At 39.9% G+C, this 18160-nt stretch overlaps 1 protein-coding gene across 6 annotated transcripts in view; it reads left to right on the top strand.

Annotated features, from left to right (window-relative positions):
• The window catches only part of LOC145773869 (cysteine-rich venom protein VAR5-like), an 87250-nt gene that overhangs the window by 38525 nt on the left and 30565 nt on the right, over window positions 1-18160 (top strand). The window lies entirely within an intron of this gene.

Here is an 18160-nt window from a genome sequence, read left to right as displayed (position 1 = left end):
TCATTGCGCTCATTGGTTCATACATTTTGGCTTAGAAATCGCAACGTAAAAATATAACTAAGGACAAAAAATTATATTGACATGACAAATAGACAAGTGCTACAAACAAATATCAGTAGTTCACAATGTAGATTTTAGCGACCTGTTTTAGCCTGATGCTGCGAGTTCGCTGTGGTGATAGCGAATTATACACTATCCTAGTCGTGTGCTATGACGAATGGTGTTGAAGTCAGTGAGTTGTTCTTTAATGCGCTCTTTTGTTTGGCTTGAGGTTGCTGGCTGTTGAGTTTCTGTGTTGTTAGGTGTTATTGTTGTGAAATTTTGTTGAATCAGTTGATTAATAGATTAGGTGACGTAGTTCTTCGCTTTCGGCTCGGTTGTTGCTTTTCGGATTCTGTCTACTTATGAAAATGGCCTCTTTGAATCGTAATGGTATAGCGTCGTTTTCTTTGGCAATGATTGGAAATTCAAAGTCAGCGAGGCACTGTTGTTGATGATCAAAAACTGAACTTTTATCTGAGCTAAGGTGTTTTTTTCAGGCGGGAGTGGATTGGGCGGATCGTGCTGCCTATATAGCTTTCCTTGCATTTCTTGCATATGATCTTGTAGACACAGTTCTTGGTGGTACACATGTCTTCTGATTCAACAAAATTTCACAGCAATAACACCTAACATCACAGAAACGCAACAGCCAGCAGCTTCAAGCCAAACAAAAGAGCCGCATTAAAGAACGACTCTATGATTTCAACACCATTCGGCATAGCACATGACTAGGGAACTGTGTTCCGAAAGCTAGTGCAATTCTGTATTACCACAGCGTACTCGCAGCATCAGGCTAAAACAGATTGTTAAAATCTACATTTTGAAGTAAGCAACGATCATGCTGCTAAAAGCAAAACTCGATCAATTGCAGAGGTCAGTAGGTTAAAAGCCAGAAAAAAAAGAAGCAGCGAGGTTATCCAACAATGTGTAGTTATAGGCTATTAGTAGCAGTGGGTCTTATACATAAAAAGAGTCAGGTGTAAATAAATCGCTTCGGAATCCGGTAACTCTAGTGGATCGTAAATTGTTTGCAACACGATAAGGACAGCAGCAGTGTTGGGCACGATAACTCATTTTTCAGTTAAGCGATAACGATATATAGTCGATAAACGAAAAATTCCTAAAGCGATAACGATAAACGATAAAATTATCGCCGATAATGTCCGATAACGATATTTTTTTTTCCTTGAATAGCGCTGCCCAATGCCCATCCCATGCACCACGAACTGTTTTCATCAACATGACGAAAAATCGAACATAATATACTGTAAAGGGAGTAAACTTTTTGTAAGTTATGTATGAATAGAATCGCAACAGCGGCAGTGGGTATCGAATCTTTAACCTCTTGATCCAGAATCAAACCACTGAGGTAACCGCCGTGCTTATAATTATACCTTCAGATACCAGTTGGATGCTTTTATCCATTGAGTTACACTGACGCTTACGTGCAGTAGGCAAAATAATTAAATCAAATGAAAATACCATAAAAAATTCCAAACTTTGTGTTTTGCTTTCTGCTTAAAAGGCTGTTTACAGCAAAGTCAGCAATAATTGAAAAAGTTCCAAAAAACGCAAAATTAAACGAAATTTATATCGGAACAACAATATCGGATTTTTCAATGTTAAAATAAACCACAATGCCAAAACCTCCCTGAGCTTCCGATCCTCGGATTCCACTTCGGAGTGAGTTTGCAGCGCTTCCCCAGTTCTCTGGCTGAATTTTGAATGATTTTTCATTCATGTCTCCGATTCAAATTCACTAGGCTATTATTTGTTACGTTTTTGTCTCTGTGGCCTCTCCTTATAAACCGATTTCTTATTATGTTGATTAGTTATTTGTTAACCCTGATTTGCAAAATTACCATTCAGCATTCATAATATTGTTGCCCCACGAAAACGTATGGCGTTTACTATATGACCAGCTTTTTTATGACTTGTTTATTAGGTTGACATTTTGCTGGTCTCTCACTTTGGGCAGGTGTCCTTGTCCCCCCTCTTCCCTACTCTTTTCGCTCTCGCAGAGCAGTAAACTATAGGCCTACTGTATTGTTCTTGCATTTTTTCTCGACGGTCGTACATAGCCCATCTACTTCATACTTACTGCATAACTAATTTTCTTTAACTTTAAACAGGAACAACTTTTAACTTTCTACGCCCCTAATCTAAGCCTATGCAATAAACCCCCACTCTCTAGAGTCTTGATCTTGAAAAGTGCGGGAAAATGCACGATGCTGCAATCAGAGTTCTCTTTCTGCTGCAATGCTTACCTGAAAGCGGTCTCGTATTGCGACACTTTCACAAACCACTTGCCAATTTCTTTCGGTTCGCTTCAAAGGAAGCTGTGCTGCCTGTGCGCTTACATTTTAATTGTAAAATTCACTCGCGATTGCCGATTGCAGCAAAACAACAAGAGAATTGTTGCATGCATTTCATTGCATTGCAATATACAACTCTAAAAATTATTGTGTTGTCAGGGCCGTCGCTGCAGGGGGCGTGCCCCCTCCCCTGACAACGACCTGTGCACACACACTTCAGGCACTGAAGAAGAACTGGCTTCAATTTTAGTTTCATTAACTAGGTGGCTAGTAAAAATATTACTTTTCATGGTCTTTCCACTTGTGTGTTGATCCGAAATAAAATTTATCGGCGATTATTGGCGATAATCAAATATTGCCTTTGGCGATAACAATAAACGATAACTGATAAAATAATTGAGCGATAACGATAAGCGATAAAGAATTATCGCCGGTAAATTATCGCCGGTAAACTATCGCCGATAATGCCCATCACTGCAGTATGCACCAGCCTTTAAGCTAAAAAATCGAATACGTACTATGTATAGTAAACAAATCAATAGCTTTTTTTCCCCAAAGTCTAAACCTTAAAACATTTGACCATGTTAACACTCACCATAGTATTTAAAAAAAAATTTTTAATATAATTTATGTTGTGGAACCGGTTTTCTTCCAATAGGATTCATCAGCGCAACTGGATCGAAACGAAAAAATTACAGTAGATTACTATTAGCACAACTAGCCCGAAAAAACGCAAATTTACATATTAAATAAATAAATAAAAGTCACTGAATGTTCAAAACCTTGATTTCTTTGCTGTTTTCTTTATCATTTCTTTTTTTTCATAGTTTTGCTAAATAGGCCAAATACAGAAAAAAGATTTGTTCTAGATTTCTAGATTGTTCTAGATTTCACCGTCATAAGCATTTCTTAATCCTACTTGTAAAATTCATCTCAGTTATTCTACTTTTCACTGCTGCGTGTACGGGTAGTTTTAGTAAGTTACCGTATGTGATTGTTGCAATTTTTTTCTGTATTTGGCCTATTTAGCAAAACTATGAAGATAAAAAAAGAAATGAAAAAGAAAAAAGCAAAGAAATCAAGGTTTTGAACATTCAGTGGCTTTTTTTATTTATTTAATATGTAAATTTAAGTTTTTTCACGCTAGTTGTGCTGATAGTTATCTACTGTAATTTTTTCGTTTCGATCCAGTTATGCTGGTGAGTGATGAATCCTATTGGAAAAAAACCGGTTCCACAACATAAATTATATTAAAAAAATTTTTGAAAATACTATTGTGAGTGTTAACCTGGTCAAATGTTTTAAGGTTTAGACTTTGGGGAAAACAAGCTATTGATTTGTTTTCTTACTGATTGCTTTCTGTGTTAGGTAGATCGCCCATTTGGGGAAGTGTCATAGTACCAGATCACCTTTTCCAGTTAGTTTTTCCCACTTTTGATCGTACTATGTATAGCCCACATCAAAAGCATTGAAAAATAATGCTAATGGACGAAATAGATCTGGCATTGCAAAATATATCAGTTAGAAACACATAAAAATTACCATAAAATAAATGTTATTTTTTTTTGTTTTCAGCCAAATCCTTTTGAAAATTAATGTCGCCTTATTAGTTAAAATCCACTGCACAATAAAGTCCACCACCTTGCGAACATTGCAGAAAGAACATAGCATACCTTTAATAACATTTATAGACAGTTAGGTAACATTTAATTTTGAATTTAATTATTTTGATGAAAAATAAGAATAGCTTGTTGCACTGACCAATATTTTTGTTTTTAAAGTCATGGATGTGAGAGTCGTTTCATAGTATTTTGAGGCACTTGATTTGGAAATGAACTTCCCTGACAACCATGTTATCTGGTCCATATCTTTACCAGATCGGGTACGGACCTGACCAGATCTGGACTAGATAAAAGTGGCTGTCAGTTTGTTTTTTTTTGAAGTAGGCTAGCTCTTGTTTTTAGGAAAGATTGAAATTATTCTAACCCCAGTTCTTTTAATCTTCCGCTCATATTGTCATCGAAATTTGAATCAATACGTACTTTTTTGTAAGTTGCCTGTGCAGATGTTTTGCCATGGAATATTTTAAGGACTTTGAAACCAAATTTTGACCATAAATACATCACATTGATTACTTGAAACCTTGCTTCACTATTTCACTTTTCAGTGAGCGCTTTGCCAGAGCGGTGAGAACGTCTGCGCGACGTTCAAAAGGACGTAGGTTCGACACTGCTCTAGAACACGATGCTGTGTCTCGGCAAAGACACTTAATGGCATACCATAATAAGGGGAGCAGCTGACTCAAAGACTCATATGTCCTTTCGCTGCTTTCTGTTGTGTGTGTATTATTGGTATAAGTCTTCATGAAACCAAAACCAGAAAAGCTGTTTACGGTGGTCACAAGAGTTTTAATGTGTTTACTGTTTATAGTGCAGTAGAGGGGGAGAGAGATAATTTTTATTTCAACTTTAGCCTGACTTTAAAATACAACGGTATATTCTAAACTAAGACCTCAGGTATAATTTTTTTTAATTTTGTCCATTTTTTTTATTGTTTATAGAAATATTTAGGGGAAGGCGTAGCAAAACAGACCCTGTAAGGGATAAATCGTTTTTTTTACTGTTGCAAAATATTTTTCAATGGACTAGTTGCCAATTGTAGCGCCTGCGACTTTTTTTATGTTTCCTTGTGTCTCATTGCCGTTGTGAAACCTGTGCTTGTTAGGAATTTTAAACGCTGGCTAGAATTTAGGCGTTTCCTCAGGCTTGCGGCTTCTTATGTTTCCTAAAAGTATCATTCTCAAGATCATCCCCACTATCATGCTGGTACTCGGGATGTTGCTGTAACAGTTACAACTAGGTATGGGCAGATGTTCAGACAATTCGACGTCGGCTACATAAATTGGTTACCCCAATGTGATTTTTTTGCTGTAAATTGTTGGACTAGTACGCCGGATTATATTGGATTTACATTGAATGACATTTTATCGTGGATTTACACTGGATTATTTTACCATGGATTATACCGGATTATTCTCTTCACTGGACGCTACTCTGGCGATAACGACTTGACGACGACAATCTTCACATCAACGTCAGGCCTGTTCGAGCCGTGCGGCCATCATTGGACCCGAGTTAGGTAGTGTGAAGTTAATTGTAGATTCTAATGATTGAATACTATTTTTATATCACTGCAGTGGCGATAAGCCTCCTTGTGTCTCTCGCTGTTGCTGCCCTTGGTTGTCGCCTCATCCGTGGCTAGGGTTGGGATTTTGTGATCAAATTTGAAATTCCAGGATAGGGATTTCCAGGGATTTTTACTTCTTAATCCCGGGATTCTCGGGATTAGCAAAGTAGGAAAATACACATGTATGCAAGCTACACAAACGATATTTGTTTATTGTAATACTGACGCAAAAACATGAGAGCATCAAGAGTGTCATCGTTTAAAGACGATTTCTAATGCACGTTCAGCCTCAACAGGTGTTGGCTTAGTAGGCCTACTTTTCAATGCCTCATTTATGCTGGCTTAGTATGCCTACTTTTCAATGGCATCTTTATGCTGTTCAGTAGAGCCTTGGTCCAATTCAACAAATGGGCTTGGGAACAATCTTTGAAAAACTTTCTTAGCCAGGGCAGCGAGTTTCTGACATTTTATTTTATAACCAAGCTGATCCTGCGGTTGATCAATGTAGAAAGGTTTCTTGAGGTACCGTACCCAAAAAGGAGAACCAGTTCGGCATTCCGACGCTCGTCGATTCGAAACCTAAAGCTTTTCTTCGTCCTTGCTAATTTCTGAATTTAGTTATTAGTTCCCTTGTACTAAACGCTGAAGCTTTCAAAACGGCTTACCGCTTGACTGAAGTTACATTTTGCTTTTTCTATAGATTTACAATACAAAAAGTTTTGCTACATCTCGGATTTTCTCTTTGAACTTACATCTTCAAAATTCGCTAATCTGAGCTAAATTTTAATTTCTTTCTTGCAAAAAGATATGGCAGAATTAGCAGAAACTGTCCTAATAGCACAATGGCACAACCGTCTTTCTAACTTTAAGATACTCAGTTGCACTAATGCTACGATTGAAACGATTGCGTAGTTCATTGTTATGCCATAGTTGGTATTATTATCGCACTAATGTAGAGTGTTGAAGACAACCAGCTGATATTGTAAAGCTGCTTTAAAACCAAAATAATATGAGCGTCAAGCGATATGGCGCTACATCAGCTTTTGTACATGTTTTCTGGAAATCCCGAGATTTTAATAAAATTAATCTCGGGATCGGGATCAGAAAAACGGGTTAAAATCCCTAGATCGGGATTTCCAGGGTTCCCAACCCTACCCGTGGCTCGCGACCGGGCGTCATGACAGCGGTGACGGATCGTGCCTCGTTTTTGTCTGGACGATCCTTTACAAGTGCCGGACTATAGCACCTGTAGGTACTGCAGAGTCTAGAGACCCTGCGGCAAGCCACTGCCGAAGTTCTTCGAGACAGACTTAGCCCTTTTGGTTGAATTAATCTAGAGTTTGTTTAGGAATAGGGCCGTCGATGATTCTGGCGAACGATACGATGTAGTGATACAATCTTTAAACGAGCAGCAGTTACATTGGGTCGCACGATGCCATCGTCGATTGTGATGGTTGCGACGACCCCTACTCCACGCTACGGGCCCTCCTGCGTGAATTCGATCTTACCGAAGGAGACCGGGTGACTGCCCTGTTTCACAAGACTCCTCTTGCGGCCTAAAAGCCTTTTGTCTCTGTTAAATAACATAAGGCGATTATTGGGTAATTCCGCAAGGGAGAATACATCTCTACTGCGTGGGTTATTTTTCAGTAGGTTGCCGACAGATGTCAGGCGCATGTTAGCTGCACATGCCGGCGATAGTTTGGAGACGCTAGCGGGCCGGATAGACGAGATCTTTAACGTCTTAGGCGGCGACCATGCCGTTGTATTGAGTCCTCATAGTCCCTCTTCGCAAATAGATATTAATCAAACTTTAGACAAACGTGCCGCCGCACTGTCTGAGTCTGTGCGATCGCTTGACCGTCGGATGAGTTCTTCGCCCTCACCCCTAGCAGGTAACGAAACTTCTGGTAACTTCGGGATGCTTGGCTTTGGAGGTCTCCTTCCTTCTCCGAGCGGAGGCGTACGCCTTTTTATAACGATCACCAAGACCGCATTCTATTCTGTTACTTCCATAGTAAGTTTGGTTCTAGGGCACGCCGCTGCGTTCCTCCTTGTAGCTGGGACCATCGAGAAGGAGCAAAAAACACGTCATGTCACACTTCAGCAAGAAGTGACGACCATCGCCTTGGATCCCGCCTCTATGCTTAGGATCTACGACTCTCATACAAATTTAACTTTTCTTATTGACACTGACAGTAGTTTAAGCATGATTCCTTGCGGTCATTTTAATCGTGCTAAACCAGGGGTTCCCAACCTTTTTACACCGTGGCCCCCTTTGAAAATTTTGAAAAATCGATGGTCCTCTTAGTTTTTTCAACTATTTGGAAAAATTAAGACACGTCATTTTAATTAAAAAAATTGTTATTTTTAATTTTTTCCATGCCCCCTTGAAAAAGGCTCATGGCCCACTAGGGGGCATGCCCTCCTGGTTGTGAACCCCTGTCTGTGCTAAACCCTCTGGTGTTTAATGAATTGTTCGCCGTGAATTGTTCGCCCATTCACTTGTTTGGTTGCGTGCGCTAGCGCCTTTCACTCGGTCTACTCGTTGCAGCAATGGCCGAGTGGTTAGCGCGTTTGGCTCGCAGTCGACAGCCTGCATGTTCGACTCCAGCCACCCGCACTTGCTGTTGTTTCTCTGGGCAAGAAACTTTACGATAATTGCCTCTACCCAGTGATCGATTTCGAGTAATGGGTAGTACCAAATTTAAGTCATAAATAGAGTAGACAACCGGAAACAGACATTGCCGTCGGCTGCAGCGTGGGTCAGGCGTACGTCGGAAGGCGTACACCGATGCATAGCGCTCAAGTCCGCTTTCCCGCAATGCAGGATAAAGATAATCAAACAAACAAACAAACAATTCGAATGGACTTTTAAGCTCGCTAAAGTACCCATAAAAGATATAAATTTCTTGTTGCGTTTTGGCCTGTCCATTGACATTCCCAATAGGTGTTTGATTATGCCGAAACGTAATAACCATTGGAGCTTGTGTATAACCTTGTTATAACCTTGTAATAACCATGATAATTGTGTACGGACCACCAATGGAGCTTGGAGTGAAGAAGAACTCCTCAAGAGTTCAAAGTTTCATTTCCGACACCAGCCCCCACCCAACCGGAATGCATCTGCCAAGGAAGGCCTGAGTGTGGCTCAACCGCCTGCGTACTGGAGTCGGACTATTCCGCTCCAACATGCACAAATGGGGGATGGCTCCATGCGCGATCTGTGAGTGCAGCAAGGAGAAACAAACCGCAGACCACACCATCTGTAACTGCGCCATCTACCATGCGCCAAATGGTGTGCATGGCCTGCGTGAACTGGATGACGAGACAATTAAATGGTTGCTCGACACCTGCCCAAAGATCTAGACCGCGTCGCCGCTCAAGGGTGATAAAAGGCAGAGCCTCTCGACCCTTGAAGTGGCGAAGAAGGTTCAAACGAAGAAAAAGATCGTGTACGCACGAGACCTTTGCTTCGCTCGATCATTAGAGCGAGCCGACCAGCCGCTCCTCGGGAACAGAGGAACTGTTAACTCTCACGCCGTGCCGAGAGGATCCGAACCGCCGTTCTGTTCACCGTTTCACTCTAGTCACTGCTGTTTCACATAATACTGCGTCTTGTATATTTTTTCCCTTCATGTTTTTCCAGACATCTTCATCAGAAGCCAAACGGCTCACCCCGTTTGCCTTCTTGCGAGGGTGTCTGTAGCGCCCGAGAGCTTTCGCTCTGACGTCACGCGCTTCGCTTCACTGGCGTCGAGTCGGATTCTGGAATATTCTTGCATTTAACAAATGCCGCGAGCTGCTGCTCTCGGAATTCAATCTAACAATCAATTTTGTAAGATGCCTAAACCGCATTCCTACTATACTTCATCGACACGTAGATCTACCGTTGTGTTGCGTTATATGGTCGTGTGTAGAGCTTGCAATGCTTGTGTCGGCGCCTTCACAATCAAACCAGAACTCTTCTTAAGAAACTTTTACCATGATTCCTGACACACACACAGACTCTCAAAAAAACGTATTTCTTAATTTCCGAAGTTAAGTGTGCACAATCTCATAGCAATTCCATTTGAATTCAAGTTAAGTTAATAATGTAGAACGACAGTGTACTGTACTGAGTTCTGGTGGTGGAATTGTTAGTCGTTCGGTTGCTTTCATATTTGGTGTTATTGGATTCTATTCTGTCAAGCGCTATTCAGTTAAAGATCAAGTCAATAAACAAGGCAGCAGTGAAGACGATTTCGTGTCCCGGTCATTCCTCGCCAATTATGCCCAGGAATGTCGCCGTCTTGCTGACGGCTGTATATGAGCGCGCATACTGATTACTGATTAGCAGCGTCCGCTACAGATATCTTTGTTGGGCCCTTTGACGAGGTGAGAACATCGGCCAAATCAACAGACTTTTTAGCTCCGTTTTTGTTTGGTCTTTGAGGGGTCTGTTTCAGGGTTGTCGGTATTTTACCCGACCCAAAAAAACCCGGGTGGGTTTTTTTGAAAAAACCCACTTAAAAAAACCCAAAAAAACCCATAAAAAAAACCAGAGCATCATATTTGTCCAGTTTTTATTAGAAAATTAAAAAAAATGAACAAAAACACTACAAGGCACTTAAAACAAACTTTAAATTAGGACTTAAGGATGTGATTATGAAGTAAATTTCCAAGAATAAACTGAAAACGCAGTGGATATTGTACAGTACACAAAAATCAAGTAATGCCACTTTGTGTATGTATACTACATTGATTGATTGATTGAATTTTTATCCTCGGACTGGGAAAGCTTCAATGCAGAGCTTAATCCTGGCAGTTTTGCAAACTTGTAGAGGCTTTGAATCACTGACGCAGGCCCGGTCACCGAGATTGACAGAGTGAAGTTTCCGACTGTTGAAGTCTTGTTGCCGGGGAACTATTCCATCCATTAGATGTCGCTGAATGGAGAGCAGTCCCTAACGTGCGTTGCTTAAGCGCACACCCCGAGAGTCGAACCAGCGCCGCTTGATCTTGAAGCTTCTTCGTTCCAGAAGTGACGCGCTAACCAATTGAGCTATCGGGGCGGACATTAAAACTCATTCATGCAAGAAGGCCTTATACTGTAGTTAAACTGGTGAAAGTACTACTCTACTGTAGTCTGTATATATGATGTGAAATACAATTTAGGAGGCTATTTACCAATTACAGATTCTGGATTCTAACGCATGGCTGTTTCAGAGCATTTGCCTAAATGGCCAATGGCCACGCAATCGCTCAATTGCTCATCCATTACTATATATAATATATATATAAATGATAAAAAATATTTAAACACGATGGCATAAATGCTCCTTGCCTTCAAATCTAAAGCAAATGATGCAATAATGTGATTTCTACCACGGTAGCATCAACTTGGTATAGAAATCAGTGGATGATGCAACATCCAACTTGATCTTGAAATTAATGGATGATGCAACATTCAAGCAACAACAGCCCTATAGTCCAGTCAAAATAGGGTTTGACCCACCACTAATTGCAAATGTTTCGACCCATACATTTTCTGAAAGCTTACATCATACAGAATAACATACTAAAAATCTGCCACGAAAAATTTAGTGGAACCCCCTTTTTAGGGGTAAAAACAAAATGGCCGCCATGTGTCCTAAAGTTTTTTATTTTTCCATATTTTTCCACCTGAATCCGATGGGTGATTTTCAAATGACCACAAACAGGACAACCACTTGATTCTTCAGTTGAGACATCTAATGAAACGACTACTATTAGGCGCAGTGTCTCCATCAGATTTAGATCAGAATGAAGTGCTTCAGTGCTCAGAACAGAAAGTACAGCAAACTAAAGACACCCTAAAAGAATTTACAACAGCACGACTTTGGTTACAATGCATTTCGATGGTCACAATCCTGTGCAGATTCATTAAAGCAGAGCGACTAGGCTTATGGCCATTGCATCTGCAGTCCATGTATGAAATGCTTCCGTACTTGGAAGCACCAGGTCACAATCACTATGTGAAAAGTATCCACTTGTAGCCTACCTAGCCAAGATGTCCAAACTTCAGAGTGAGATGCCTCTTGTCCACAAGCACTTCATGGAAGGACATCACGTTGTTCGTCGCACAGACAGATGCTGGGCTGGTCTCTGGACTGACCTGACAATCGAACAATGTCTAATGAGGAGCCTGAAGTCAAGGGGTGGACTTACAAGGGGGCGTGGATTGACAGAGACACAACGACTCATCTGGGTTCTATCTGCACCAGCATGCGCCCAAGTAAATGAAACCATGCAAGAGTTCACAGGGGTGAAATTTCTCACCAGTGAGCAACACAAAGAGTGTACCCCAGCGAGGATGAGCAGAGATATGAAAGATCTTCAAGATCTAATTCAGTATTTGACAGTGAGAAATCCATTTCGAAAGGATGGCCCACCAAGCCTGAGAAGCATAGTGACAGGCATTGCAGCTCATGACAGTGTCAACTGTAACTCAGCATGGGATGTAGGTATGAAAATCCTTGCACTAATGCCTGGAGTAAAGGTGACTGAGCATTCCTTCAGAAAGAAACACCAAGCCATCACCATGGGTGCAAAAGAATCGGTCAAAGTCAAGGACAGGGGAGTGAGTGTTGATCCCATCCTCCTAGCACAACAACGAATCAGCTACCAGAGGTATTCCAGTATGAACTTTGTCAATTTCTATCAGCCTTGTTTGAATCAAAGTCCATCATTAGACTAGCCAACAAGGCCTCCTTGGCTGACTTCTTGTGGTCTTCATCAATTGAGTCTGCTCCTAAACCATCTAAGCCCTTAGTCCAGCATGTATTAGATGGAGGTGCCCTGCTCCATAAACTTCCTTGGACAAAAGGAGCTGCATGGGATGAAATCATGCAAATGTACACTGATTATGTGATGTCCAAATATGGAGCATGTATTGTTGTGTTTGATGGTTACACAGATTCGCCTTCCACAAAAGATGGTGCTCACTTCCGAAGAACTGTTGGTAGGATTGGGGCTGAAGTAATTTTCGATCCAACAATGAAGCTCCAAACCAAAAAGGAAGACTTTCTTGCTAATCATAAAAATGAACAGCGACTAATCCATATGATAGGGGACAGACTCGAAAGAGCAGGATGTGTTGTCCACCATGCCAGAGGAGATGCAGATGTCCTGATAGTAGAAACCGCGAAGTGATACTGACATTCTGATTTTGCATACATTACAAGAAGTGTAATACCACACACAACATCTGGTTGCAAACAGCATATAAAAAGGCCACTAAAAAACCATCAAAGTGCTGGAACATTTCAGTCACCAGAAAACTTCTTGGAGACACTGTGTCAAATAATCTTCTCTTTGCCCATGCACTGTTGGGATGTGATACCACTTCAAGGGTATTTGGAATAGGCAAACAGAAAGCTGTTACAAAACTAAGAACTGATGAAAACTTCAAAACAGCTGCAGCAACTTTCATGTTATTCTCTGCAAATGCAAATGATGTTGTAAAAGCAGGGAAGTCGGCTCTAATTGCCATGTACAATGGAAGGCAAGATGACAATCTTGACGATCTAAGATATCAAAGTTTCTGTGGAAAGACAGCAAGAAGTACGACTGCAGTAGACCCATGTTCTCTTCCTCCCACGTCATCAGAGGTGGGCACCCGCTACTTTTAAAGAAGCGCGCTACCCGCTACCGCTACTTGGGCCAAAATAGCGCGCGCTACCGCTACCCGCTACCAATTTACAAAAATAGCGCGCTACCCGCTACCGCTATTCGGGCCAAAGTAGCGTGCGCTACCGCTACTTTTGTCTAAAGTGACACTAGGAAACACTCAAGTCCCTAGTGACGCAAAAATGACCTTGAAAACGAATGTTATCATTCGTTTACGCTGTCATTTTAACGTCGTTATAGAAAACACATTCTATGGGAAATTTACTGTTATGCATCTTTCAAAAACACGAGCATTTCAAAATGAGAGTCACTAAGTCCTGCCAGCTTTCGCTTAAGCACATCTTTTCCAACAGAGAAAGGTCTCTCCACCGCAGCACTGGAAGGAATGGGGGTGTTGTATTTAATGAACAGATATTTTAACTCGGTATTCGAAAAGCTCAAGAACTTGCTCTTGTCCAAAAAAAAGGCGTCCATAATTATTGCTTCCTTATGCACCGACGTTTCACGGGATGGCGTCAATACACCAAAAAATTCTTCCTCGGAGTCATGACTGGTGTTGGTGTCACTCTTCTCGGTATCAACCTGGCTTGATGTCTCCCACAACAGTCGAATTACAACTGTCTTAACTTTTTTTCGCAGTGCGTCAGCATCATCCGTTGAAACATAAAGCAAAAATTGTAGCCACGACGCCTTGAAGCAGGGATGAAGACATGATGCCATAACGCATTTTATGTCGTTGAAGCACTTGTTGAATCCTTTCTTCACCCCTTCAAGGACTTTCACTTTCAACTCCTCACAGGTCATAAGATCACTGATCTCGGTCAACTTCTTCGCGCAAATTGTGATGGTTGGAAGCAAGACTCCGTAATACGCTTTGGACTCGCCCTGGAGAATGTCTAAAGCCTGGCAGATAGGCTTCATCACACGGAGATATTCGCCGAAGAAGTTGACGTCAGCTAGAAAAGACCAAAACTTTGCAACCAAACCGATTATATAGCTGCTTGACCACGCCAGTAGGCTATTGCCAAAAAAACAAGCATTTTTTCAATTTAATTTAAAAAGTAGCGGGTAGCGGAGTACGACTGAAAAAAAGTAGCGCCTCTCCCGCTACCGCTACTTTGGAGAAAAAATAGCGCCGCTACTGCAGCCGCTACTTTTACCAAAAAGTAGCGCGCTACTGCCCACCTCTGCACGTCATCAGCAGCGAGGTTTCACAGTCTCAGGTTATATCATCAAGTGCAGGTGTGGCTGGGTCATGAGACAGATGTGCCACCGGAACAAAGGGGTTGGCGTTTAGTGAAGGCAGTCTGGTGCCTGTGATGACAGACAAACCTCCAGCTTCATCTCAGTTCCTGGAAATGATTGTCTGCAACTGCAAGACCGGCTATTTTACACTTCGATGCACATGCCGGAAATCTGGTTTAGAATGTACAGTTGCATGTGATGAATGTCATGGGTCATGTTCAAATTCGTCATTAGGCCTAATGGAAGACATTGACTCTGATAATGATGCCTTGGTTTGAACTATTAATTGTTTGATAAAATTAGGTTTTTTACAGAACTAAATTGTGCGAATTAGGTTAAACGATAAGGAAAAACGAACATTTTTGAGACTCTTGGCGGCCATATTATTTTTAAATTTTGTTATAAAATGTTATTAAAACAAATTTTTATCTCATTTTTCAACTTTCCAGTGTCTGTTTATAAATTCCTTGCACCAGAAATATAGAACGAGCTCTTTTACAGAACTAAATTGCATGAATTAGGTGAAAAGATACGTTAAAATGAAGATTTTTGGGACACATGGCGGCCATTTTGTTTTTACCCCCAAAAAAGGGTGTTCCACTAAATTTTTCGCAGCAGATTTTTAGTATGTTATTCTGTATGATGTAAGCTTTCAGAAAATGTATGGGTCAAAACATTTGCAATTAGTGGTGGGTCAAGCCCTATTTTGAGCTGGATTGACTGGACTACTAGTGCATTATTTTATTGAGTTATGCAAGCATGTACTGTGAGTGAAAGGCACTTCATTCGTAAAATGTAGTTTTGAGGTGAAATAAGCATGAATCTACCTTTTTTTGCATCTTTTTAAAAAAAAACCAATAAAACCCAAAAAAACCCGGGTTTTTTTAAAAAACCCGGGCGGGTTGGGCTTTTTTAACCCTTTGCTTTTCAACGTTTTTTTGGAAGTTAACTGCTCAAGGGGGGGCCGTTTTTGGATCAAATTCAATCAGCTGTTACGTGTTATCCGCTGATGCTATTTCAACAGAAGTTGCACTGGTGTGAAAGCAAATCATTTGTCTATAAGTTTGAAAACTCATTATTTTAAAATTTTATATGTTAAACTTGATATTTCAATTTTTGCAAAGGTACCCAAAAACGACAATTTTGATTTAACTTGCCGCCTTTAATTAACCGTGCTAATCCGATTTCATGCAAACTTCTAAATAACAAAGAGCTCGATCGAACGCACGAAGTGTGTGTGCGGTGTGCCGAATCATTGCATTGATTAGAATTTACGACTTGCGAGCAAATCTTATTGTAAGCTACTCACTGATTCTAAAATAGTTACAATCAGAGTAATATTGTTACACGAATTTGAAAAAAACAAAACTGCGTTTGTTGTCTTACATTTTTATCCTAAACTAATGCATTCCGAAACTCATGGCTAGCTTCTAGTTTTATGGAACCAAATTTCTCATAAGTAACACCTTAGCCTGCTTGAATAGCTGTTTACATCTTCGTTTGTGTATTTTAGGTCTACAATTGAGTCTGTAGTATGAATATTTTTAGTAGAGAGAAGACAATTGAACAAGTTGTTGAAATAATCTGAAATTTCTAAGTTCAAATTAGGTGCTTTTGAAATTGTGGATTTGTGTCAAGTCGCATCACAAATATCATGCAGGCCACATCATAAGTCATTTCGCTTACGGGTGTTTATAAACATGACTCATAAATTACATCCACAAAAAATACAGCATTTACATCAACAAAGCTAAGTTCGAAGCTCACTTTTTATTGAAGATTGTGTCAATCAATTTGAAAATACATTTTTAGTCAGCCAGCGTCGAAATAATGCAACAGCGAATTGAGGAACATGCGTAAACAAAAGAAATGTGAAACAACCCACAGTCAGCAAACCTACATAAATTTAACGTTTACAAATGTTGAATCAATGTAAAAGGACTGGATTGCTGACTGGGTCCTTATTGTTTGAAGCACTAAAAATACGCGTAAAAGCGACAACGTCAGCAAGGCAGTGATTATGTTTCTGGCCAAAAAAAAATAACGTTTGACTTCAAAGATAAAAATGATTATAACGAAGCTTCAAAGTTTATCGTAAAACATTTTACTGAGATACAATAAACATAATCATTTTGTGCCAGATTGTGAGAAGACTTCCTAGATTCTTTGCAACCATTTGCATGATTGCAAATTATTTTCTATAACTTTACATTGCTAAAAATGGCTTCTTTGTTGAAACAACGTGGCTACAATTCTATAAAAAATTCTTAGGCCTACTACATTGAAGTAATGAATTTTTTTTTTGTGATTTTGCTGATGACGTTTTACAATATCCGAGAAGTAAAAAATAATAATGATGAATTATTTTACAAAACCGTGGTTTGCAAGTGCTTCACAAAAAATTGTTTTACGTCTAAATTTACTATTAGACGTAAAACGTTTGTAAAAGAAAATTGTCGGTTTACGTATTTATAATGTTTATTGCGCTGTTATCGAATTATAAACTGCCTGTAAGCTATTGTCTACCTTTGTGGTTGCCGGCCAGCTTAGAGCAGCATGCAAACTAAGCGTTTATGGTATTTACATCGTGTTATGATTCTCGAAAATTTCCCACAAGGTCTTTATTTTTATCGTGATATTTTGTGCCTCTTCTGTCCTAAACTTAAAGTTATTGTGCAGCACTATCCACATCGGTTTTTAGACTCAGTCTTCATTGAAAATTTTTTGTGTGGTGCATCATTTCAAGTAGTGTCTTCCCCTAAACTGTTACACAAATCGCCCAGAACCAGGTTGATTATTATGTATCTTACAGCAGTTGAGAGCCCGTTATTGTATGTGTGGAATTATTACTGTAGATGTCTGACTAAATTCATGCCAAAGTCGAGCAAATTCTGCTTTCGGGATCCTTGCCGTTATTTACTGTATTTTTTGTTGATAAGTTTAGGCAGCATTTTTCCAAGATAAATGAAGACATCGGTATTGTTCGTCACTTAGATTTAGTTTTCTCAGCATTATTTATTCATTCTTTGATCCACTAGTTTGTCCCACTTTTGGTATAATCGGATCGTTTATAAATGGCGGGTCTTCACAATAGCCGGCCTCTTATACATTGGCGCAACGTATTCAGATGTTGAATCAATGATGAAGAAAGCTGATTTGTTGTTTGTCTTATGTGACGCCTAAATTTATGCCTCGTCTACAGTACAAAATATTTTGTAATGTACATTGTACATTTTGTTTGTAGGCCTACATTACAAAATATTTTGTAATGTAGATGAGGCATTATCATCTTTATTTTGCGCTCTTTGGAACAAAACACAGTGCACTGTGAAACAAAAATACAGGACATAACAACAAGTAGGCGACATAAAGCAGTGAAGGGACGCCATCGAGTTAGCTGCTACGTGTAAATGGAGCCTATCTCATAATTTTGAGTGTATCTCACAATTACTGTTTGCAAAAACGCTATTTCTCAGGCTTCTCCCAAAAGCATTTGCAGTGATACATTTCCTCAATTGCAAGTTTTGTCAATGAGAGCATTTCCATAGAACGTTTATTTCGAAACCAGGTTTTCGTGTCTTTATCCAAGAGAAGATTTCTTATTGTAACGTTTTTTATTCGTCAATGAATATTATCTGCTTGAAACAACTGTTTTGAATAGTTTGTGGCCTCCATAGCCTACTATTTTGATCGTGGATTGCTATTCTTCTTTGTAGAGCTGA

This window comes from Aplidium turbinatum, chromosome 1, assembly GCF_918807975.1.
Source record: "Aplidium turbinatum chromosome 1, kaAplTurb1.1, whole genome shotgun sequence".
NCBI classification, from domain to species: Eukaryota; Metazoa; Chordata; class Ascidiacea; order Aplousobranchia; family Polyclinidae; genus Aplidium; species Aplidium turbinatum.
The sequence above is the reverse complement of the archived record's forward strand: the minus strand, read 5'-3'. Positions and strand labels throughout refer to the sequence as shown.